Source organism: Onychomys torridus, chromosome 1, assembly GCF_903995425.1.
Source record: "Onychomys torridus chromosome 1, mOncTor1.1, whole genome shotgun sequence".
NCBI classification, from domain to species: domain Eukaryota; kingdom Metazoa; phylum Chordata; class Mammalia; order Rodentia; family Cricetidae; genus Onychomys; species Onychomys torridus.
The window spans coordinates 162,458,509-162,484,602 of record NC_050443.1 but is presented as its reverse complement, the minus strand read 5'-3'; the positions used below and the strand labels follow the sequence as shown (position 1 = coordinate 162,484,602).

Sequence of the window (26,094 nt, the reverse complement as noted above, 5' to 3'; positions counted from 1 at the left end):
AAAATACTTAAATGTTTATACACACTGTAGTTTATAGTCAACCAATAAAATTACTTTATTATTTCACAGACCAATAAAAAGTTTTAATGGCAAGTTAAGGGATCCACTAACTATTTTGGAGTAGTTTACTAATTTTCTAGTAAAGCCAAATAGAAGAAATATACCTGCTATCCTCCACTTTCATGAATTCATAATTGCTTTCTTGTCCCAAGTTAGGAAATCCATAATCTTAACATTAAAAGTCATGAGCCAGGGCTGGAGAGATGGCTCAGAGGTTAAGAGCACCGTCTGCTCTTCCAGAGGTCCTGAGTTCAATTCCCAGCACCCACATGGTGGCTCACAACCATCTGTAATGAGATCTGGCGCCCTCTTCTGTATACATGATAAATAAAGAAATCTTTAAAACAAAATGTTTCAGCTGGACATGGTGGCACATGCCTTTAATCCTAGCAACTGAAAGACAGGTGGATCTCTGTGGGTTTGAAGCCAGCCTGGTCTACATCTGGAGTGTCAGCCAGCCAGAGCTACATAGTGAGGAGCCTGTCTCAAATGAAAAATAAATAGATAAATAAACAAAATAAAATCTTTAAAAGTATAATGCATCATTTTTCTCATTATGCTACAGTAGATGTTTCATTTCTGCTTAGCATTAGTGTCTTTGGTAACTAAAATGTGTGCACCAATAACACAAATTGAGAAACCATCATAATGACTCTTATTGGTCAATTTGTGGTTATCTACCACTCCTGGAAGATGGAGGCTCTGTGTGTGTGTGTGTGTGTGTGTGTGTGTGTGTGTGTGTGTGTGTGTTAGCATAGAACATTGGTTATCATTAAACAATAACACAAGTTCTTTCATTCCAATTTTAATTATTAATGTTAACTCCCAGATGACACAATATATTTTATGCAATAAATACATCTATATCCATCTGCATATGTGTAGGTTGCAGAATGGATGTAAAGGGTCAAGAGGCCACAGCAGAGTTCAGGAGGTTTCTGAAATCCTGTACCTCGCTGAGCTGAGGGACACGGAAGTAGAGTCTGTATTGATGGACACTACCATGAAGAAGCCAGGGATGCCAGGGATGCGCAGTGGCTGCAGGTCATAGCAAAGCTGCAAAGTTGAGTCCGACTATAGAGGCAAAAGGGCAGAATGAGGTCTTGATGAAGGAATGGACAGACAGATGGATGGCCAGTCTGGACTGAAGAACTGGAAAATAGGCACATAGCAGTTAGTACCAGCTTCCACTGCAAGGATGGAGCCTAGTTAAGGCCCCAAGAGCTGGGTGTTCTCTTCTGGTAGGTCCTTGACACACACCAGATAACCAGAATACCATCTCTGTGCTTGGTGTCCACCTCTTTATGTGGTTCAAGTAAGGGACACACTCTTTCTTGGGATGGTGTGGCTGCTAAGTTCTTGGGCCTGTTTTCCCTGATATACCCATTGCCCTCTTTAGTCCCAATCCCACCCCAATAAATTTACAGGGTGGCACACTTTCTGATTTAGGGAATAAGTCATTTTTTAATCTATGCTGCATGGCTGGTCTGTCCAGGTGCAGAGTCATCCTCCTTTCCCAAAATGAGTCAATGCTACTTCTATACTGGAACCTCCCAGGGCAAGGCACCGTCTGAAAATGCCAGTTTACACAATAGGGAAAGGCCTCTTGGGGCAGCCTCACCTCTAACACTGGAGAGCTTTGTGCTTATTCGTTATTTATTTGTTTAACACATGAACAAGTAGCCCTCACTCTTAGAACTAGAGTTTCATGTCAACCTTGTTTCTTTGTATTTATTCTGATGATAACTTCCTGTGATTACAACCTGGTTTTGCGCTTAGAGGTATCCATACAAATTTTCCCTTCTAAAAAAAAAAAAAAAAAGTGAGTGAATTTAAACAAACAATTAAACAAAAAGCAGAAAGGTGGCATGCCACATGTCAGGAGTTATTAGGCTGGGGTGTAGCTCCACATGGCCTAAAGGAAGGAGGGGCTTGGTCACCGAAGGGTTATTTTGGGTGGTTCTCTATTTGACTGATAGATTAGGTCATACATTCATTTTTCTTACTGTGCCTGCCTGTCTCTTCCTGGACTCATCTGATTTTTTTCATTCCTTCAGAACTATTGGAGCAAGTCCTACCGGTCCCGTTGTAGCTGAGAGAAGCTAATTCTTCCATGCTGCGGGTGCCCGGGCATCAGGGCTTAATTCTTCACCATTAATCTGTGTCCCCTGGCGTTTTTCCTCCACTCCATGCTGATCTACAAAATAACTTATTTCCTGTCACATCACTGTGGAGCTGACTTCCACGATGGCAGACAGCATGTTGTCTGTTGGGCAAGCTGAATCCCGAATGTCCGGCACAGCTCCGTCCGTGTCGAGGGTCAGTGAGTGTTCCTTGAGGAGAGGCAGGGTTACCATGCTCTGGGTGTCTCAGCGTTCTCAGGCTCTTAGCCAAAGGGCTGCAAACAAGGGCTCACAGACTCGCAAAAGAAGCAAGATAACTTTATTCAGAGCCACGTAAGAGAGAGCCTAGAGAGGGATACACTGCCAAGATTCTCAGTGGTCCCAGGACAGACAGTACTCAAGGGTCCCAGGCAGCAGCTGAGCTCTCCACATGGCCTAAAGGAAGGAGGGGCTGGTCACCGAAGGGTTATTTTGGGTGGTTCTCTATTTGACTGATAGATTAGGTCATACATTCATTTTTCTTACTGTGCCTGCCTGTCTCTTCCTGGACTCATCTGATTTTAATCATACACACACCCAATTATGCATAGACACAAGTTAGTAAATAGGAAGGTCTCTCTAAAAAGGAGGGCATCGCTTTACCTTACTGGTAATTCATATAAAACCAGTGCAGGCTAGATCAGCCACCCCCCTTTCTTCTTTATATGTGAGTATATTGGGAATATACTTGAACAAAAACTATTTGATTGTTACCAGTTCCAGATCTGGAAATTTATACTATCATTGAGAGATGGAAATGGGTGTGTATTATTACAAGAGGTGATGTGGAGCCCCAAACTAAATGGGAATCTCGGGGCACTAAACTGTTCCTACATTTGCCTGCCTCAGAAATGTTATGCCAATCACAACTGAGATCTTGGTGATGCCTCAGGCAATTAGTCTCAAACTTCAGTGTACCAACCAAAGAATCGATCTCTGAGAGTCAACAGCCAGGTTATTCAGGTATGGACTCTTAGGTGAGAGGACAATGTTTACATTAGGGACTGGAGAGGCAGCTCAGAGGAAAAGACACTTGCTGTCCATCCTGATAGCCACAAGGTAGAAGAGGCTAACTCTCAGAAGTTGTCCTCACGAGACCCCTGCCTCAAGTGTCCCCGACCCTGGAGCAGGAATCTTAACAGATCTTATTAATAAGAACAAACCCAGAGCCAGGTACTGGGGTGAACGGTGGAAGATCAGAGAGACAGAACAAGCCACAGCCCCCTCACCTCACCAGTTCCTCAGCTGATCCTGTTTCCTCAGACTGGAAGCCTCTGTGTCCTCATCCAAAATGAATCCCAGCTGAACTGCTGCTCAAAGCCTAAAAGCTTAACCAGCCTCTAGTTCCTCATTCTCATGCCTTAAATACCTTTCTGCTTTCTGCCATCACTTCCTGGGATTAAAGGCCTGTGACTCACCATGCCTAGCAGTTTCCAGTGTGGCCTTGAACTCACAGAGATCCAGACAGATTTCTGCCTCTGGAATGCTAGGATTAAAGGTATGTGTGCCTCCATTTTCTGGCCTCTATATCTAGTGGCTGTTCTGTTCTCTGACCCCAGATAAGTTTATTAGGGTGCACAATATTTCGGGGAACACACTACCCCAGTAAATAAATAAATAAATGTTAAAAAGAGAAAAGTCTAGCTAGAGCTGAGTTAAGACATTCTAGTGTTTTCATTTCAAAACCTTTGCTTTTATTTCATTTGGTTTTCATAAGGTATATTTGGCTCTAAACCACATTAGAAAACTATATACACAGAACACAAAATTGTGGTTAGTTAATGATAGCAACTATTATCAGCTGGGCACGGTGGTGCACACCTTAAAACCCAGCACTCGGCAGAGGCAGAGGCAGGTGGGCCTCTGGGAGTTTGAGGCCAGCCTGGTCTACATAGTAAGTTCTAAGACAGCCAGAGTCACAAAATAGAGACCCTGCCCCCCCAAAAAAGAATAACTGTTATTATCTCTCTAGGTAATAGATGTTCTATGTTACTTGAAAAGGGGGGAGGGAAGCTCCTTGTTCCATGGGAGACTGAAGCATTTACTAAGTTTTTAAAGACAAAAATCTGGAATATTTATGTTTTACTACAAAAGTTTCTTCCCTCAGTGTTCAAACGGCAAAGGAGGAGAATAATATAGGTGACCCGGCAGTTTCACTTCTAGATACATGCCCCAAAGAACCAGCCAAATGACTCCAGGAGATAGGCGTACACTTTTGGTCATAGCCTTATTCACAATAGCCAAAAGGGAAACTCCACTGAAATATCCACTCAAGGGAAGATGAAAAGGTCCTGGTGATGGACAGGATGATGGTTGCATAGCAACGTGAATGTACCTACTGCGGATGACATGCGCGCTTAAAAATGATCCAAAGGATACATACACTTCAAGCTATGTCTAGTTTACTATGATCTTTTAGAAGCAGAGGAGTCGAGGAATGATATAGCTAATGAAAATTTTGGGGAAAATAAAAAGGCTTATCTTTGCTATGTGTGCATGGTGATAGAAGATGCCTGCATTCCTCAAATCTGCTAGGCAGCTCCCTTGACGGTGACGCACCTCCAAGCACTTGCGCTCTCTAATAAAGCTGAAATCCTTCGGGGTCTCTGAGAAACTGAGGTGTCTGCTTCCTGTATTCTGTGATTCCTTGCTTTTAAATTCTCAAAATAGTTCTGCGAGACTTTTCTCTGGAGGAGGAAAAACAACAACAAAAAAAGATGGGGCGAGGGGAGAGACCTGGTGGCGCATGCCCCGCAATCCCGGCACTTGGGGGATTGGAGGGTGATCAAAGGTTCGAGGCCAGCCTCCACCGCGGAGTAAGTTCACGCAGCGGAGAATTGGAGTTTTCTAGGTTGGCGGTGACAGCAGGTGCGCGGGGTTGAGGGTAGGGGTGGATCCTAGTCCGAGCAACGCACGGCCCGTGCCTCAGTTTCCCGGAGAGGCCCTGGGAGCGCGGGGGTCTTGACGTGGCGGGGCAGCGGGCGGGGCGGCCGCCAGGGGGCGCGAGCGCGGGAAGCGGAGCCGGGAGCCGCGGGCGGAAGCGGCGCGGAGGGAGGCGGGGCGGCGCGGAGTCACCCGGATCGTCCCGCCCGCCGCCGCCGCCGCCGCCGAGGGGAGGTGACCGCGGCCGGCCCGGGCCACCAGTGGCCGTGCGCGGAGGGAACGCCGGGCGCCGAGGGCAGGTCGGTGCTGGGCCGCGCGCTGGCGGGGTGGCCGGGTGGCCGGGTGGCGGGGTGGCCGGGTGCGGGACTGGCTGCGCCGCTCCGGGTCGCGTTGCGCTCAGCGGGACGTGAGGCTGGGGCGCCACGGGCCCTCGCGGTCCTCACGCACGGCCGCGGGGTGCCGGGGGCTCCCGCAGCCCTGGAGGCCGTCCCCGGGCGCGGACGCGGGGACGAGGTGTCCGGCCGAGACGCTGTCACTGCACCGCCCCGCCTCTAGGCTCGAGCCGAAGCACTCAGCCCCAGTCCTGTCCCTTGTCGCTGCCGTTGCCGGTGGGCATGCGAGGCCGGGTTCCGTGACAGGCCGGCGGGGATGGTTTCCCAAGCAAGCCCTACGGGACGATTTAGCTGGAGAGGCAGCTTCGGTTTAGTGGAGTTTCCAGGTACCCAGGACGCCTGCACTGAGGTGTCAAAGGAGCGTGTGCTATCTGTCACTCGAATAAAGCATAGTGGATGACCAAACAGGCCGGCATCTGATGTGTGTTAAGAACCGCGAAGAGTGTTTGGGGCACAGGGCTGAATGTAAAAACCAACTCGAAAAGCAACGTCGGAGGTAGAGTAATGGATGGTAAACGTTTCTTCATTTTCGTAATCGCTAACCTGCCTTTAGGTCTGTCTTGCAGTAATTGTTTTACAGTCATCGGAGCACCTCGTGAAACTTCCCAATTAGTAATGGTGTGGTATGTGACAAGCTAGTAGGACCCTGATACTCGGGTTGGAGCATAGTTTAGACTCCACTTTACCTAGTCGAGCTACACGATGCTCGTGGAGCCGCTAAATCCACAGTCGAAGTTTGCAACACTCAGACCTAATTTCTGTTAGTGCTGCATTTATAAAAAACGGTCAAAGCAAAAGCAGAGTCGCCCTATAATGCGCACGTTAGTGGATCCATCAGGACTCCTTCCTCTTAACTACTGAATGTCTTTAATTTGTGCATTAACTTGAAACAGACCCACTCCTGGTGACAACAAATACAGCGGGGGGGGGGGGGTTAATTCTACATATTGTATAGCGGATCTTCAATTTTATTATTACCCCCACCTCTCCACTCACATTTTGAGTAGTGAGGTAAACTAAGTGAAACCTGTTTTCTTCCACATTACTCACACTTCTCTGCGTTAGTGTCTAGAACCGAGTGCTTGGTGTGTGGTGCAGAACTTCGAAGTCTGCCGTGGGAATGAGGGGCATGTCACAGGTGATTTTTCCAATAAGCCAAGAACATTCTGACTCAAACTGATAACTTTTTTGTTTGTTTTTGTTTTTCTAGACAGGGTTTCTCTGTAGCTTTGGATCCTGTCCTGGACTAGCTCTGTAGACCAGGTTGGCCTCGAACTCACAGAGATCCACCTTCCTCTGCCTCCCGAGTGCTGGGATTCCAGGCATGCGCCACCACCGCCCGGCACAAACTGATAACTTTTGTGCCACGTTCACATTGTGTATGTTTTTGGCTGACATCTGATAGTAATCTTTATAGATGCTGTTCAAATATGTATGAGTTATTTGTCTTTTAACCCTCAAAGTAGGGCCTCCTAACCTTTTCTTCCCACTCACCTCTTTTCTGGCCCTATTCTCTGAGCAACCCCTTTGCCTGCAGAGACCCTCTTCATATTCTCTTCACCTCTGTGGCAGGGCCTCCCCCATTGAGCTTACGTCCTCTCCTTCAAGACGGGAAGTTCTAGATCCCGAGATATCATTTTTTTAGATCTTAAATGATATCTTGGGATCCAGGACTTCCCCTGTCCTAGATCCCAAGATACCATTTAAGATCTAAAAATGAGCCCGGCTGTGGTGGCGCACGCCTGTAATCCTAGCACTCAGGAGGCAGAGGCAGGCAGATCTTTGTGAGTTCGAGGCCAGCCTGATCTACCGAGCGAGATCCAGGAAAGGCGCAAAGCTACACAGAGAAACCCTGTCTCGAAAAAAACCAAAAAAAAAAAAAAAAAAAAAAAAAGATCTAAAAAATGAACGGGAGATGTTCATCGTTAGGGCAGACAGCTCCACTCCTGCCAGAGGGCTGAGCAGAGAACGTTCAGATATTTACTCTCCACGTGTGCAGATTATTATACGGGATGTCTCCAGAGCGAACTCTTCCTCTGCCTTAGAAGGAAACCTTTCTGCATGGTGCATTTCAGTGCTTCAAATTCATCACCGTTCCCGTCCCTGTGGGTCACTTTGATCTGTACTGGGCTAAAATAAAAGCAAAGTAATATTTTAAGTGGCAGATCGCTTAGTCTTAAATTTGGGGGCGGATTTTAAAAAATGATTCAATGAGTACAAGTAGAGGCTTGCTACCTATTGGCAGATGCAGAGCTTGGCCTATTTTTCCAGGTTTATTATTCTGTCCTTTGGGACTGCATACAAGTCAGTTAATGTCTCACCTGTAGCTTGTCACCATTACAGAATCATCTGTGAAATTCTCAAGCAGGTTGTTATTGTTAAAGTGTTCTTAAAATTCATTCAGAATAGTTCTCAAAAGTTCCACACCAGTGAATATGGAATAGTTTCTTATTAGACCCAGCTATGAAAGCATCTGAATAAAATAATTTCAAGATTGGCTAAGTGGGTCTTGCTGTTGGGAGTTCATTATGAGGTAGCCTCTCGCCTGGAGAGCAGGGAGATGGAAATCCCAGCCGTAGCCAGCACCTCACACACCAACAACCCCCATGAAAGAGCAATTGTATACACCGAGTGCTAAATTTTGTTTAGGTGGTGAATCCTCTGTGTTAAAAAGAAAGCCATGCGGCCTAGTGTGGTGTGTGGTGGCTCATGACTTTAATCTTCAAGTGGGTTTCTGGGAGTTCAAGGCTACCCTCTACATAGTGAGTTTCAGGCCAGCCAAGGCTACACAGTGAGACCTTGTCTTCAAAAGAAAAAAAAAATGCAGCCACAAGGAAACAAGTAGGCAGAGTAGCTAAATGAGTTATTTCATCTTTGGATTTGCAAGTCTTTTCTGCAGTGAAGATATGCAGCTGCTGAGAACTGACAGTACAATAAGGTGTTGTGTGAAGAGTTGGAATCTGAGGGTTGTGTTCTGACCCCGAGTGGCTCATTCATTCATTCATTCATTCAGCAAATATTTTTTGAGCACTTTGTGAGCCAGGCATTACCATAGTAATCAGGGAGACCTGTGATCACAGTGGGCAAAGGCCTGGTGAAATACGTACTTCAGTGGGACCCTGAGGGACGGGGTGTAAGCAAGCATAGTGGATCCGGTCCTCAGGATACACAGAAACTTCTAAGCAGTGTAGATGGGAAAGGGTGTGGGGGGAGGGGGTACTTTTTATTCAGAATGATGGGAGGAGGTTCTACTGAGATGTCTCCTGATCTCTGACTTGACTGAGAGAGTGGGAGGCAGAGGTGGAGCATGTCCCAGCCTAACACTGGAGGAGGAGCCTGCTGGGTAGGTGGGAGGGCTGGCAGGGTCACAGAGGCCAGGCAGGGCGGATGTGGAGAAATGGCAGATTAAGAGGTGGTGGAGTGGGAAAGGGAGTCTCATTATAGACCGTTGTAAAACACCCAGCATCGACTCTGAGTAGGGGGGAAACCTTTACAGGGCTTTTCTCTTGTTGTGTGAAAAAGATTGATAATGGGATTAATCCATGGAGTCTATTTAATGAGCAAAGGAATTTATTTGGGGTACTGTCAGACAAGACAGAATAAAGGAATTTGTCCCAGGATCTTGGAAGGGTGAGGCATGGTCCAGTGCTGTTCTCTAGTGATCTCTGCCCTGGTCCAGTCCAGCCTCCAAAACCCAAGGTAGCGAAGAAGAGAGTGCATATGTGCATTCCCGGTCTTAAGGGTCCCCCAGTGGCCACGCCCCAGGAGCATGTACCTCAAGGTCATAGGCAGGTGTAACAGCTGCCTGCTGCCTCACTAGGGGCGGTGCTTCAGGGCATGGCTCAAACAACCACCCACTCACTACACGCTTGCCAGGGGTGGGTTGGGAGGGGGAGGGTGGGGAACAAGGGCAGGATTGGAGGCCTTCCTTTTTATATTAGTTGTGTGGCCCTGAATCACAAATCTTGTCTGGGCTTTCATTTCCTCTTCTGCAGGATAATTGGGTCCCCTCTAGCTCAAGAATTTTAAGATTTTGGGTCATGTGGAATACTTCTTTAGGGAGGCTAGAAGAGTGTGCTGGAGGAGGTTCTCAACCCACCAACCCACAGGGAGCTGAATCACCCCAAATCCAGAGAGACTGGGTCAGGTCTTTTCAGTTAGACACAAGAATGAAAAGCAGAGCTGGGCATGTTGGCACACGTCTGCCTTTAATCCTAGTGCTGCAGAGGCAGAGAGAGGTAGATTTATGAGTTCGAGACCAGCCTGGTCTATGAAGTGAGTTTCAGGCTGGCCAAGGCTATGTAGTTAAACCTTGTCTCAAAAATTATAGCAGCAAGCACCTTCTCCTACATGTCTGCTTATGAAGCCATGCCACCTTTCTGTGGGATGCAGACTTAGAAGCTTTCATGGATTGAGATGTCGTAAAAGACCCCAGGCTCGCCAGGTAGTGGTGGTGCACATCTTTAATTCCAGCACTCGGAAGGCAGAGCCAGGTGGATCTCTATGAGTTTGAGGCCAGTTTGGTCTACAGAGTGAGATCCAGGACAGGCTCCAAAGCAACACAAAAAACAAAAAAAGACCCCAGACTCATTTCTACAGTAGCTGTCCTCATCTCCGCCCTGCGGGAAGTATGGCCTCCTCATGTTCCACCAGCATTCGGCCTGTGTGCCTTTTGCTCATCTAGTAAGTGAAGTGACTGCTTGTTACCTGAGTTTGTGTCTTTGTATCACTAGTCATTTTGAGCATCTTAGACATACAGCTTCTTGTGAATGCAAGCTCTTTCTGTGTCATCCTGTTGGCGTTGATGTCTGCAGTGTCATGGATGTACAGAAGTGATGGTAGTGGAGACACTCCTTGGCATGTCCATGCTTTGAGGCTATCTTCTCATCTGGTCTATTCTATTGTCATTTGTTTTTCTTTGGTCAAGAAAAATCCTTAATTTTATATTGTCAAATATGTTATTTAATCTAGGTTTATGCATCTCAAATTTTGTTTGAAAAAAAAACTCGATCCTGGGCTGGAGAGATGGCTCAGTCGTTAAGAGCACATGCTGTTCTCCCAGAGGACCCAAGCTCGGATCCCAGGACCCATGTCAGGCCCTAAGCACCAGAGGATTTGATGCCTTTTCTGACCTCCTCAGGCAGTGCCCTGACACACACAAACCAAACACACACACACACACACACACACACACACACACACACACACACACACACAGGGGGGGGGAATTAAATATTTAAAACCTCCATCTCTGGGTCACTTCTGGGACTTTAATTCTTATAGACTTTTATCCACATTGCATCCAGCCCTGTCCTGTTTTCCTCTATTTGATGAGCCAAGATTTCTAATAACATCTCACAGGGGCAGACAGGGAAGAGGGAAGGGAGAGGGGAGAGAGGGAGAGAGAGAGGGAGGGAGAGGGAGAGGGAGAGGGGGAGGGGGAGAGAGAGAGAGAGAGAGAGAGAGAGAGAGAGAGAGAGAGAGAGAGAAGCAGCAGAAGAAAATTCCATGCTTTTCTTGATTGAGCCTTGGTACCCTTTCCCTTTCTCTGTGATTTCCACGGCACATTGTTCTATAGCTCCATGCCTATCCCACTGTTCTCTAGTTCCACAAATATTTTGTCCACTGGTCTATAGTTCCATGAGTGTTTTGTCCACTGGTCTGTAGTTCCATGTGTGTGTCATCCCACTAGTCTGTAGTTCCATGAGTGTTTTGTCCACTGGTCTGTAGTTCCATGAGTGTTTTGTCCACTGGTCTGTAGTTCCATGAGTGTTTTGTCCACTGGTCTGTAGTTCCATGAGTGTTTTGTCCACTGGTCTGTAGTTCCATGAGTGTTTTGTCCACTGGTCTGTAGTTCCATGAGTGTTTTGTCCACTGGTCTGTAGTTCCATGAGTGTTTTGTCCACTGGTCTGTAGCTCTTGCTCTGGGTTTGTTGCTCTTCTTTTTTTTTTGTTTTTTACAGCGATGTTGTACTCATCTTGTGATGACCAGCACAGCAACTTATTCATTTTAAAGTTTATGTAACTGTTCCTGGACCAAAGGTTACTTTCCTTAAAAAATTTGGAGTAAATTTATTAAGTTACTCAGAAATTATATTTTGAGAGATTTTTATTGGGATTATATTAAATTTGTAAATTATTTTGAGTAAGCTTGACATCTTTTTAATGGTAACATGTTCTACCCGAAAACCAGTAACATGTCTTCCCACTTACCTTATTTTCTAGCATTTTTTTTAGAGCTTGGAAATAATTTAAAACTAACAGAAGAGTTCTAAGAATAGTACAAAGAGCCCCTGTATGCTTTTTCCTTGGAATAACCAGATGTTAGCATCTGACGGGTTGGTGCTTTATTACGTCCTCTGTGCATGTCTCCATGTTTCCCTGATCCTTTTGAGATGGGCACAGTCTCCAAAGATTTTTACCTCTAGACACTTCATTTTTTAAGTCCTTTATCTCCCAGACCCCCACAGGTCAGACTCAAGGCCTTGCATGTCCTCAGCAGCGAGTATACTACCACTGATTTGCCCCCAGCCCCTTTATTATAGACCTTAAACTCCTTCATGAAACCAAGGAGGGGTTCTTGATCCTTCATGTTTTGATCTATAGTGAACCACATTTCTTCTCATTATTTTCTAGATGGTCATCAGTACTTTAAGATGCCTTTTTAGCCTGGCTTTTTCTCATCTTCTGTGCCAGATACCAAATTCTGGCTCTGCCGTTCTGAAACTGAGTGCAAAGTCTTATGAATGTATTTCTGTAGGAAAACTTGTCAACATTTTTATTAGGGGCAGTATCTATTTTTTTCTTAATACTGAACCTTGGCTTACTTTGTGGTGCTACAAAATATACAAATGAAGAAATTGGTATTTCTCAGTTCTGTATTTTCTTTCTTCTTTTTTAAACCAACAGCACCCATCCAAGTACTAACCAATCCCAACCCTTCTTAGCTTCCCCAATCAGAGAAGTTGAGGCACATCTAGAACAATGCTGCTGTAGACAATTCTGTATTTTCTTGAGAATCTTTTTAGTGTTCCATACAGTATGCATTATCAATCTTTTGTGAAAAGAAATGGAAAGAATTTCATCAAAACTAGCGCTGGAATGTATTTGAATTGGTGCAAATTTTATTTTATGCTGTGAATATAGTCACAGTCAGGCTTGGTGCAGTCCTAATCAATGAACCATGTGCCTTCAAATGCCATGAAGCCTTTGCAGGGAACTCCTCAGCAAAGGTGCAGGGGCTGCTTGACCAAGTTTATCAACAACATCCGGAACTATTTTAGTAATAATAGTAATAACCAACTCTGGCTCTTAGCAGAAGTAGGCTGATGTCGTGGGATCTGCTTCTAAAGGATCTCGAGGTTCCTGGTTGTTCTAGACAGACCTGTGTGTAACAGCCTTGCTTCACTTGTCATTTAGGTTTTCTTCTTGCTTTTCCCCCAAGGAGTTAATTACATACTTAAAACAGTGGTAGGTTTGCAGCTTATTTCCCATCCTTGTACCTTATTTCTTGTTCTTTCCTTGTAGCATTGGCCAGGGCCTCCAGGACTGCGTCAAAATGTCCCGCCAGATGCATCCTTGACAATCTGAAAAGAATGAGTCCAGATTTTTCCCATTTTGAGCAGCATTTGTTCGTTTGTTTAATATTTGATAGGTTTGGTTTCCTTTTAGACAGGGTCTCGCTATATAGCCTTGGCTGGTCTGGAACTCTGTGTGGACCAGGTTGGCCTCAAACTCACAGAGATCCACCGCCCCTGCCTCCCAGTGCTGGGATAGAGGCGTGTGGGTTTGTCTGTGTACTTTTATCAGGGGCAGGTGTTTCCTCCTGTCTATAATTTATTGAGTTTTTCTATTACGGACGGCTGGATAACCTTATGGAAAACTTTGCCAGATTTTTCCTCAGGAAATAAGATGGCTTCACTCCGGCTGCAAGCCCAAATCCTAAGCCTTATGGCAAGTTTTTCCGACAGAACATCAACAAGAGGCCTTCATATGTCTGCACTCTGCATCCATTATTGTGTGGACAGATCTCAGGAGTCTAACATAAGCTTGTTTCACAAGGAGGGCACATTCTTCTTTCTGCTATTGAAAGTCAAAATTTAAATAGCTGTGTGAAGGAGAAAGAGTCACATTCATCATTACAACTGTAGTGGTCAGTGTGATCGTCAATAAAGACATGAAAAATGAGTTCCCTTACTCTGGATCAGTTTCTGCTCCAGGTGTAAATCTTAAGGATATTTCAAGAAAAACTGCAGTTATTTAGCAGGTAGAGGCGTAGGTGGCTCTCCAGTGTCAGTTATACTGGGTGGTGAATTGCTGGGCAATTAGTTACCATTGTTACTCTCTCCCACTTTAGATCTGTATTCCCCTCCCCCATTATTAAAAAAACTGTTTTCAACACAGAAAGTCTATAAAATATAGAAAAGCAAACCTATAATCCCAGCTTTGGTGCCAACCTGTTAACAGGTTATTTCTTTCCCATCTTATTGTGGAGAAGGGATGCACGTAAAACCAGGGTTTCAGAGCCTTCCTCCTTTTTCAGGGTTAAACTGAACTCACCTTGATCTCATCTTGGTCCTCCGGGAAGGATCAAGGAGGGTAACAGGCTATGATAGCTTTGGGTGTGGGGAGAAGCCTACTGATCCCTTGGACCTGCCTGAGCCCAAGGGAGCCACCATGCACTGTGCACCACGCTCAGCATCATAGTTGAACACAGAGCATTTGTGGTCTAGATCCCGACAGAGAGAGGCTCAAACCCAGGAGCAGGAGGTACCTGTTTGGTGATTTGACCCTTTAGCGTCTGTTCAGACCCTGGTTCTTCCTCTCTTAAGATCACATTTTTCCCTTTCACAAAATGAATGGAATAAAGAAAATAGTTTTTGTTTGTTTGTTTTTAAAGTCAAGGTCTCAGTGTGTAGTCTTGGCCTCTGGCCTGGACTTGCTGTATAGACCAAGCTGGCCTGGAACTTGCAAGGACCCTCCTGCCCGAGCCTCTTAAGTGCTGGGATTACAGGTATGCAGTATCACTGCACCTGACTTTTTGTTTTCTTTTCACACTAAAATAGACCCTCATATACTCACTTTGTTTTCCTAATCTCTGTTTGTCTTGTGGTCTGTCCTATATGGATAGACACATGACTGTATAAATAGCAGGAAGTGAGCAAATTCCTAAGTTAACATTCCTATCATCAGCAAGTTCAATTCCACACAAATGTACTTCCTCCTCCGATCTCTTGATCCTGATTTGCTGGAATGTTTGTTACCAGTTTGCATTAACTCTTGCTTCTTTCCAGAATGCAGCTGATCTCCGAGAGAGAGAGAGAGAGAGAGAGAGAGAGAGAGAGAGAGAGAGAGAGAGAGAGAACACTATACAAAAGAAGATTTTTTTTTCCTGCCAAGTTACCCCAGGCACCTCCATTACTGTGCCCCTAGATATGCATCTACCTTGTGACCCAGAGACAGGAAACCCACAGTGGTAGGGGATAAGAAAAGAGTTCTCAGCTTCCTTCTAAGGTAGTGGAATCCCATTGCTCCTTGACAGTGTGAGCAGAGCCAAGCACACCATCAACCCAGAGAGGCACTGCCATTGTGCCAGCCTCCCCTGGGGGCGGGGAGGGCATGCTGCCTTTTCCTGAAAGCAGGGTAAGGATTTGTGATGCTGACAGCCATGATGGGAGTGGGACCGGGAGAGAATGGCTGGTGCTGACGTTCCAGCCATGGGTCCTGGGCCACGTGCACACTGGGCATTGTTCTCATGACTTGATTCTTTTAGCATAAATGAGCCTGCTCCGTCAGCAGAAAAAGTTGCAATGGATGTGCCGAGCTGTCCTTCACTCCCTAGCCTCACACCCCATGACCTCCCTTTCTAGTTTGTTCTCTCCTCCCATCCCTAATAAAGTAGACACTTTTCCCCCCCTTTTTCTGTTGTTTCTAACAAAAAGTATTGTTCTGGATCTCACTCTGGGCTGTTGTGCCTCATAGGCCAGAACTGACATTCACAGCACCGTGTGGGATATTAGCAGACAGCTTCTGCAAGGACTCTGTCTGCTGTCCCGAGGCCAGGGCGGGTATGGCCCCTACCCAGCGCTCACCACTCCGGCTACAGTCTGGTCAGCTCCTAAGCGCTGCTGTCTGGTCTCGTCCAAATCTGCTCCTGTGCACTCATTTCTTTCTGTGTCTTCACTTTCTCTCCTGCAACAGCAAATGTAGCAGTAAGTGTCTTATTCTATGTCATCGGTCCCATTTACTGAGTTTCATTAGTGTCCAAATTCAAATGAAAGGAAGCTAGAACTGATGGTGGCAGTAAGGAGGATTGCAAGTTCAAGGCTAGCCTGGTTTATGTAGGGAGACCTTATGTCCAATATAATATGATATGGTAATGTAATATAATGTGCCATCAGTGAGCTTGTTAGCCAATTCCGTAAATGCCCAGCACATTTAATCTTCAGAATGATGATGTGGAAGATAGTGCTTTAGGCCTCTGTTTCATGTAGAGAAGCTCAGTGAGGTAAGGAACCTTCTGTAAAGTTCTATTGCTGACTATAACAGATCTCTACCCATAAGGCTTAGATTAGTTTATCTGCAAAGACCCTGCTGTTTGCTGTAGTGCACCAAGGCTAGCCTCAAACTCATGGTGGTCCTATCTCAGCTTCCCAAGTGCTAAGATTACAGACACACCATCATTTTTTTAAAGCGGAGATTTCTGTTTCACCAACAACTCCCAAATGCCTAGCAGCTGCTTCCCAAATTACCACAAAGAGGCTTATATTAATTATAAATGCTTGGCCAGTAGCTCAGGCTTATTACTCACTAGCTCTTAGACTTAAATTAACCCATAATTCTTATCTATGTTTATCCACATGGCTTAGTACCTTTACTCAGTTCTGCCTTCACATCTTGCTTCCTCTGCATCTGGCTGGTGACTCCTAATTCTGCCCTTCCTCTTCCCAGCATTCTTAGTTTGGTCTCCCTGCTTATACTTCCTGCCTGGATACTGGCAAATCAGCATTTTATTAAACCAATTTGAGTGACAAATCTTTACCGTGTACAAGAGGATTATTCCACAGCAATTTTTTAATTAATTAATTAAATATATGTATTTATTTGCATATGTGTGTCTCTCATGAGCTCACATGTACTACAGTTCACTTGTGGAGGTCCAGTGAGAACCTTCAGAACCTTCAGTTGTTGATCCTTGCCTTTCCATCTTGCTCAAGGCAGAGTTTCCTGCATAAACCAGGCTCACTCCAGCTTCTGGAGATTGTCCTGTCTCTGCCCTCTATCTCCTGTTGGGACATGCTGGGACGCAGCTATGTGTACTGCTGCCTCCTGATGGGACATCATGCTGAGATGCAGATGTATGTGCTTCTGTCTTCTGTTGGGACATGCTGGGGTGCAGCTGTGTACTGCTGCCTCCTGATGGGACATCATGCTGAGATGCAGATGTATGTGCTTCTGTCTTCTGTTGGGACATGCTGGGGTGCAGCTGTGTACTGCTGCCTCCTGATGGGACATGCTGAGATGCAGCTGTGTGTGCTGCTGTCTTCTGTTGGGACATGCTGGGATGCAGCTATGTACTGCTACCTCCTAATGGGACATGCTGAGATGCAGCTGTGTGTGCTGCTACCTCCTAATGGGACATGCTGGGATGCAGCTGTGAATACTGCTAAGTCCAGCTTTTATGTGGGTTCTGGGGGTCATCAGTCTTGTGCGGCTTAACTGAGCCATTTCCCTAGCCCCATTATTTTCTTAAATAATTCATTTTAAAAAATAGATGCAAGAAAATTACAGAGTATTCAGTTCATCCATTTTGTAAGCAGTCTTTAATTCATTTATTCTAAGTTTAAATTTAAATATTTTGCTTATAATCTATTTGTTGAAGAAACTGGCCATTTGTCCTAAGATTTCCTACAATATAGATTTTTTTAAAAAAGAGCTTGGTTGGCACAATTTCACTCTTGTTTTTATAGTGAGTTAGCTTCAACTTTCCCTTTCCTCTGATGACCATTGCAGAAGGTTCCAGATTGCTCAGTCACTATAAATAGAAGAGACCACATAGTTTGGTTTCTCCCTGAGGTCATTTCTGAGGAGTCTTCTAGAGTGTTCAGAGTGTCAGGGAATGATGTTGTCTACAGCCAACCACTTCCATTTAAACACCTTGTGCCTTGAAAGGGTTTTGTGACTATCTGGCAAGGCAGTTTCCATGTTACCTAGTCCCGGGTGTCAGGGGAGGAATGGGGGGCCTCTAGCTTGCTTCTTTAGGGACTGTGTGTTGCTTTAGGGATTCCCAGAGCTCAGTGGCAGAACCTCTTTGGGATGTTGTTCTCTAACAGTGTTGATCTGTTATTGGAAACACTGAGGACCCCTAGGGGGGCAGGTAGGGGAGAATGAGTTTGCTTTGGAGCCAGACTCTGCAGGTGCCTGCCGTGGTCCTGGAGCCGGCGACTGGGGGGTGAGGGGGTGGGGGAGTGTCAGGTGGTCATGGTGCTAGGACAGAAGATTCTGAGCCCACAGCTGTCAGTGCCCCAGGTTCTTCCTGCCAGTGTCTAGATTGAGTAATTCCAGTGTCCGGATCACTGTGGACATGAAGAAATCCAGGTTCATTTTCTTTCTTTCTTTTTGGGGGGTTTGTTGCATTTGTCCATCACCTGATGGTTCTGTAGGAGAACAAACCAGTGTTTAAGTAACACAGATGAATGCTGTTGAAGTTTGCTATGTTTGATCTGTCACTGAGTCAAAGGTTCTAAGAAGAAAATATCTCAGTGACAGTATTTTCATCTAGTTTTAAAGCCAAATCATTAATAAACCAAGACATAGAGAAAGGCTTTCAGTAAACTGATTATAGCTCCAAGGAGGCTGGTCATGTTAGTAATAGGTTTGCTTTGATTAAATCGTTAATTAACAGTAAATCAGTGAAAAGCTTACAAGTGAATTTGACCAATATGCTCAAAGTTTACTCTTATATTCCATAGAGGAAATTCAAACCGGGTCAGTTGTCTCTTATTATGACTTGGAATGCTTAAAATTAAAATTAACATTGGTAAGTCAAATGTTAATCAGGGATGATTTGCTGCTTACTGTTGTTTCCTCTTGCAGCAATGAGTGAAAAATAAAAAGCACTTCAGGTAGGCATGGTGGCACATGCTTGCAACCATAAGACTTGGGAGACTGATGCAGGAGGATTGCTACAAGTTTGAGGCCAGTATGGGCTACACAGTGAGTTCCTGGCTAGCATGGGGTACTATTGGTGAAATTTATTAAGGCCACTCCATGTAGTTAAAAGGGAGGTTTATTTTGTGGGGTAACTTACAAATGAAGGGGTAGGTTGCAGGGTCTGGCAAAGGTATAGGGCAGTCCGGCGGTGTTCCCTGGAGAACTCTCCTCGGTCTCTTCCTGCGTCCCGCGTCCCGGAACCAAGAGAGCCACCTCCTCCTGCTCCTCGGTCTTCCGCTCCCTCCTCTGCCACGCCTTGTGGGCGTGATCATTACTGAAGCCTCAATGGAGGTTGGAGCTTCCAGGCCAATGCTGGGATGGCTATCCACTACAGGGTACACTGTGAAACTCTATCTAAAAAAAAAAAAAAATCCCAAATCAAATTCCAAAAATTTACAAATACTCATTATCCATGCCTAAGCAAGGAAGCAACAGTGTATCCAAAAGGTAATGGAGGTGAAAGCAGCCTATGATTGCAGGCTGGTGATGTGATCCGAAATGCTGCATTACACTGTGGTCTGCAGTGACGACAGTTGCTTTGCTGTGTTTCAGCATCTATCTGCGGTGTTTCCACTTGGGCAGAGGACAGTTACATGTGCCTTGCAGAGAACTGCTGGCATGGTATTTGATTTGGCGAGACAGTGGGGTGCATGGTTAGAAGGACGGTGGCAGGAAATGCAGCCAAACCTGTGGTGGGGATGAGATCTTAACAAGGTGTGTCTGCCCAGCAGAGGGGTTTTATTGCAAGAGGCTGTGGAAGAACTCCAGGCATAGAGAAGTGTGAGGGTTTGCTTTTTCCTAGCCACAGTGTGGGAGACAAGGCAGAGGGAGATGAGCTCTGTGGGCAGCTTACAGGAGTCCACTGTGGTAGGTCCTCAGAGAAGACAGGTAGAGTCAGACGCCTATGTTTAGTGATTTAATGGCAGAGTCAATGCTCTTTCCTAGATATACAGGTTTGTTTGTTTGTTTGTTTGTTTTTCGAGACAGGGTTTCTCTGTAGCTTTGGAGCCTGTCCTGGACTAGCTCTGTAGACCAGGCTGGTCTTGAACTCACAGAGATCCACCTGCCTCTGCCTCCCGAGTGCTGCGATTACAGGCGTGCGCCACCACCGCCTGGCTCAGGTTTTTTTGTTTTTTTGTTTTTTTGTTTTTAATGAAAGCAAATAAATTAATTTCATATCCTCCTTTTCTCCCCAGAAGGCCTTTTGCAAAGGTTTTCTTGGGCCCATATGTAGAGATCGCCTTTGTGTCTGCCAAACCCTTGTAGGTGTGTTATGAGTACATAGCTCACGTACAGCTTAGCAGAAAGGGATGTCGGCTGCTCTTTCCCCATGACTGGTAACCACAGTGTCACAGTCCTCCCTCTTCTCCAGAGCATTGTTGCAGTTTAGAGAAGTTAGCTCCGCCCACAAATGCCACCTCCGCTGTATTTGTGCTGCAGTCAGTCTGGGTGATGATGGTCTGCCTCCCCCCCCTCCACCCCCCCCCTCCTCCGCCGCCCCCCCCCTCCACCCCTCCACGGCTGTCACCATCACAGTCAGCATTTTCTGAGTGCCTGCCTTTTGTTAGGAGGTGTTCCAGATGTTTAGCGACATTTCAGGTTTAATCCTTGTACACTGTGAAGTAGATGACTATTAATTTATACATGAAGAAACTAACATTCTGAGTTGACCTTCCCAAGGTCACAGAGTTAGACAAGTGGAGTCAGAAATTGAAACTCGGGCTGGGGCCCAGTTGTGAGTCTACCAGGCACAAGTGGAGTCCTGGTTTGGATCACACCACATATACCAGGTGCTGTGACAAATAATGGCAGATCTGTAGCTATATTAGTGAGTCAAAGCCAGTCTGGGATACAAAAGACTTGTCTAAAACACACACACACACACACACACACACACACACACACACACACACACACGAAAAAGGAGGAGGATGAAATTGAAACTCATGCTTTCTCACTTAAGGGTCAGATCCAGTTATTTATATAGTTATTAATTCAACTTAGTAGTAAATATGATTTACCATTTTTAATTTGCTCGTTATTTTATGGGTGGAGCATGTGCATAGAATGCATAACTGTAGGCAGAGTTTTCCTGTCCTGACTGCCTGGTCTCAAGTAACTGACCCAGAGGCTGAATATGAGTTTTAAATGCTCGGCCAATAGCTAAGGCTTATTACTAACTAGCTCTTACAACTTAAATTAAGCCAGGAGGTGGTGGCGGTGGCGGTGACGTCGTCGGCGGTGGCGGCGGCGGCGGCGGACACCTTTAATCCCAGCACTGGGAAGCAGAGGCAGGTGGATCTTTGTGAGTTCAAGGCCAGCCTGGGCTACAGAGTGAGATCCAGAAAAGGCACAAAGCTACACAGAGAAACCCTGTCGAAAAAACAAAAACAAAAAAAACAAAAGTGAGACTCTGTCTCAAAAAAAACAAAAAACAGAAAATAAACAAACAAAAACAACTTAAATTAAGCTACATTCTGTCATGTGGCTGGCTCGTGGCTTTTCCTGTCTTTCAGCATGTCCTGCTCCCTCTGTGTCTCCGGGCGTCTTCTCTGAGTCTGCCCTTCTTCATCCCAGTATCCTCAATTTGATTGTCTCTCCTCACTTTATCCTGCCTTGCTATAGGCCAACCAGCTTCTTTATTAACTAATGAGAGTAATGCATATTTACAGTGTACAGAGGGGTTATTCTACAGCACAGAAGGCTCTGGGCACCTCAGTACTCAGTGTGTGTGTGTGTGTGTGTGTGTGTGTGTGTGTGTGTGGCTATAGCGCATGTGTAGAGGTCAGAGGAGAACTTGTAGGAGTCAGTTCTCTCCCTATGTGGGTTCCAGGGTTTGAACTCAGGTCACCAATTGAGTACCTTTACTTGCTGAGCTATCTCATTGGCTCAACAAATGGTTCTTTGATGTTTTCCCACCCAGTGAACGTGCAAGTAACCAGACACCATGCTGCCCCTGTTTCCACCCTAGAGCAGGTGGAAGTTGTGTGAATAAAATACTTACTGAAACAGGAAGTTCCGGAAAAGCTTCCGAGATGGGGACGGATTAAGCTGTGTAAGTGTCTGCGGGTTTTCAAGGCAGAGTATTCATGTAAACCATTGACATATTGAGTGTAAACTGAGATTTCTGAAATAGGAGAGACATTCATTTTTTAAATTAAAATAATCATATATCATAAAAAACATCCCAGTAAATATATGAGTCAGTGGCTTTCAGTGTGTTCCCAACCCTGTCATCACTAATTCCAGAACATTTTCATTCATTAGTAGCTCATTCCCCCATTCCTCTTCCTTAGGATCTCTAATTTTATTTTTAAGATTTGTCTTTTTTTTCTTTATTTTTTACTTTATGTGGATGCAGTACTCAAGAAGGCCAAAAGAGGATGTTGGATCCTATGGGACTCCAGTTAAAAACACAGCATAGAAATCTCTAACTAAAAATAGGCGCAACTCAAAACTTTCAGTTTAAAAAGGGCTAGCATTCAACCCGAGGATTAAAAATGTTTAACGTTTGAAAATGTAATTACCACAGTACCAGAATGAAGGAGGGGCATGTGATCATCTCAAAGCACAGAAAAACATGTGCTGTTTCAACTGTTTATTCATTTTTTTCTTTTAAAGTTTTATTGAAAGATTTATTTACTGTTTTTATTTTATGTGTATGAGAGCTTTGCCTTCATGCATGTATGTGTATTGCATGCATGCCTGTACCTTTGGAGGTCAGAAGAGGGTGATGGACCCCTTGGAACTCAGTTAAGGACTGTTAGGAGCTGCCATGTGGGTGCTGGGAGCTGAACCCTGGTCCTCTGCAAGAGCAGCTAGTGTGTTAACCTCTGAGCCATTTCTTCAGCCCCCTTACTTATTGTTGTAAAAGCAAAACAAAATGGCATGTGGAACTAGACAGACAAAACCATGAATTCTGACCCCCATGTCTGAGCAAGAATCATAGTGCTAGCTGGCCCAACACAGGACTGTGGAGTTGATAGGTCAGTAGTTCACAACCTGGGGGTTATGACCCTACCACAGGAGTCACCTAAGTCCATCTGAAAATACAGATATTTGTATTACGATTCCTAACAATAGCAAACTTACAGTTATGAAGTAGCAATGAAAATAGTTTTTATGGCTGGGGGTCACCACAACACAAAGAATCTGTATTAAAGGGTCTCAGCATTAGGAAGGATGGAGAAGCACTGCTCTAGGGCATAGTTAATTACTTGGCCAGTGATTATATTGTTTTGCTATTTGTAAGTCAATTAGCTTTCCAGCTTATGTCAACTGCCAGATGTTACCATTAGTATCTGTACCATAATTAAAGCACAGTTTTTGTTCTACATCATGGCTGTCTGTGATATAAATCTTTTCCCATTTCTTTCTAGCTTGATCTTATCCCAACTGCTATTAAAATCATGTAGTAGCTGGAAAGATGGCTCAGCAGTTAAGAGCACTGTCTGCCCTTCTCTCCTAGACAATCTGGGTTCGATTCCCAGCACCAATACGGTGGTTCACAAGTTTGAAATTCCAGTCCCAAGAGCTATAACGCCCTCTTCTGGCCCCTTCAGGCACTGCATGCATGTAATGCACAGACTAACATGCAGGCTAAACACCCAAACACGTGAAATAAAAATAAAGATTTAAAAAATATTTTTAAAAATCATGCTACCCATAGATTCATCTCTTTTTGCATGTTGTTGCTCACTTTCAAACTTCCATGTATATAAGGTGACCCTGACCCCTCCCACTTTTGAATCCCCTCATCCCCAGGAGGATTAGATGTGTCTTCCTTTTTTTTTTTTTTTTTTTTTTTTTGGGGGGGGTGGGTTGGGTGGGTTGAAACAGAGTCTCACTATGTAGCCTTAGCTGGTCTGGAACTCATTATGTAGACCAGGCTGTCTTTGAACTCATAAGGCACATGCCACCATGCCTGTCCCTTCTTTATTGTTCTGCAGTCACAGCACACTCTGCTGCTCGTCCTCCAGGCCTTGTTACTGTGTGCATGGCCAACTCCATGTCCAATGTGTCCATTAGATGCCGCCCTGCATGTGCTCTGCAGTTCTCTATCAGAGAGTGTGTAGTAGTCCTTTTCTTACTAAAATTTAGCTTGTAGTAATTATAAACATTTCTCCTTCCTTAACTCCTATGGGGAGTGGTACCCCTTACCAAATCATATTGAATATTGTTAACTCCTGGTGTGTTTTATTCAGTTATTACTGTAACTAAAACTTAAATCAAAATTGTAATAAATGAATGTGAGCCAAGACTGAAATACCACAGCTCTCCTCCTTCACTTTCCCATGCACTGCCTGATAAGGTGTGGTCCCCTGTGTCAGGGGAAGGCCTGGTATCTGTTAGGACATCAGGTCCTTGTTTGACCCTCTAAACCACTCACTGGGCATGTTGCATCCTGGCGAATTCCCTTGTTCACCTTGGAGAGGAGCTACAGAAGACTCCTGCTTCTGCCTAGTACGGTGACCCTACTGTCTGTAAGAGGCCCCTGGTCATTTTTGTTGTTTGTGAAAAGCTACAAGCCTGTTTTCCAAGGTGCTTGGATATTGTACTCCTTAAAATGGCCCGAGTTCCCACCCTGGGAATAGTTGCTGATATTTTTAACTCCAGCCAGACTGTTGTCTCCATGTTCTTTCTCTCCGAATCTTCAGTTTCCTTAATTCCTTTCTTGATGATTTCTCCCAAAGCACCCAGAATGCTTTGCAGGCCAACATGGCCTGGAGGATAAAGGAATTCCTGTGTCTGTTTAAATCTTCTCAGGCTGAAAGGCTAGCTCCTACTTGAACCAGTAGATAAGAAAAGAAACACAATGCCGCCGCGTCCCAGATCTCTGAAGCAGGTGTCCTCTTGCTTGGAGCACTGTGGGAAGAAATCCTCTGAACCTCTCCTGAAAAACGTCTCCAGGGTGCCTGTTTTCACTTGTTTGCAGCGCTGTTATCTGAGGCCGCACCCTGAAGTTTCACATTATGGTTTCACCTTAATCTCAGCTTGTGCAACTGCTATCGTATAGATTCTGTGCGTGCTACATCTGTACCGTGGCGGGGTTGCTGATTTTAATGTGTCGTTAAGCTGCCCAGCTGAGACATGTCCCATTTATCTAGTTACGAGTCAGTGGTTTTTAAATTTCCACTCATAAATGAGATTCATGCATGATTTAAGAAATGTCAGTCTGAGAGCATACTTTAAGGAACTCCTAGGTTAAGTCTTTTGAAAAAAAAAATTCTCTTGTAAATGCCTTAAAATGTTGTAGGTCTCAAAACATTAATCATGGGGCCTGCCTCTGTAAACACAGTTTTGTTCAAAAGAGAAAATCGGTGTAAAGGTGCATGGGCAACTTCTTTCTTTCTTTCTTTCTTTCTTTCTTTCTTTCTTTCTTTCTTTCTTTCTTTCTTTCTTTCTTCCTTCCTTCCTTCCTTCCTTCCTTCCTTCCTTCCTTTCTTTTTTGAAAAGAGATTGGGGGGGGGGATTAAACCCAGAAAGAGAGGGAGTGTCAGCTCACTGGGTGTGAGGTGTGAGCCTTAGTTCCAGCTGCTGCTGGGACGGTGGACAGGAGGACCTTGGGGTCTTTCTGCATAGCGTTCACTTCAAATCTAAAGGGCCCTTCCGTGATTGGCGGGAGTTGCGCCACACACCCCATCCCATGAGCAGAGAATGCCGCCTTCCTCCTCCGGACAAGTTTGAGACATGACAGCCGTTGCAGGGGAAATGTTAAGACAGGTTGTTGCTGGAAACTCCTTTATTTTTCTGCCTCAGTTTCCTTACTCATCCCCTCCAAGCTGGAGTGTGGTTCCTTTGTTCCAGCGTTCTGTAGGCTGTAGAGCCAGAGTCTACTGGATGGGGGTGCTGAGGAGGGGGTGGTGCTGAGGAAAAGCCCTGTGACCTCCCTCCCCCGCCTGAGGTGTCCCCACAGTTTGTAACGTTTGCACTTCCTGTTCATCCTTTGGAACTTTCGTTGAGGAATCACCAGGCAACAACTGCTGACCTCTGGTCCAAAGTCAACTGGGGGACACAGAGCAGTGGAGGAAATGCCGTTTTCCTAGTCTCTCATTTCCTTCCTTCCTGAAGCTGCTTTAGACTTCGTGTTCTGACACCTCCGATCCTTCCACACGGAGAAGCCGCACTTGTCTGTGTTGTCAGAAAGAGAAGCATGCTGTTGCTTGCGAAGGTGAACACTTCTCACTGTGGGCACCTACATCTTTAAAATGGATTCTTTGGAGGTCATGTTTTCTGGAGAATTCAGTTATAAAACTTGGGAAATCTCAAGATCTCCATAAAGCTCTGGATGTAGACAGTGTCTTCATGCTTTCGGAGAGAATGTACTGGCTAAGTTTTGAGGGGAGAGTGAGGAAGGGCCCAGGCACAATGTGTTTTTACAGTTT

General features: G+C 45.2%; 1 protein-coding gene across 1 annotated transcript in view; it reads left to right on the top strand.

The window, feature by feature from the left end:
* Positions 1-5,313: 5,313 nt before the first annotated feature.
* LOC118571020 (dynamin binding protein) overlaps positions 5,314-26,094 on the top strand; it is a 93,266-nt gene continuing 72,485 nt past the window's right edge. The window contains exon 1 of the mRNA XM_036169883.1: positions 5,314-5,404. The gene's annotated coding sequence lies outside the window, so the exon portion shown is untranslated. The remainder of the gene's footprint in view (positions 5,405-26,094) is intronic.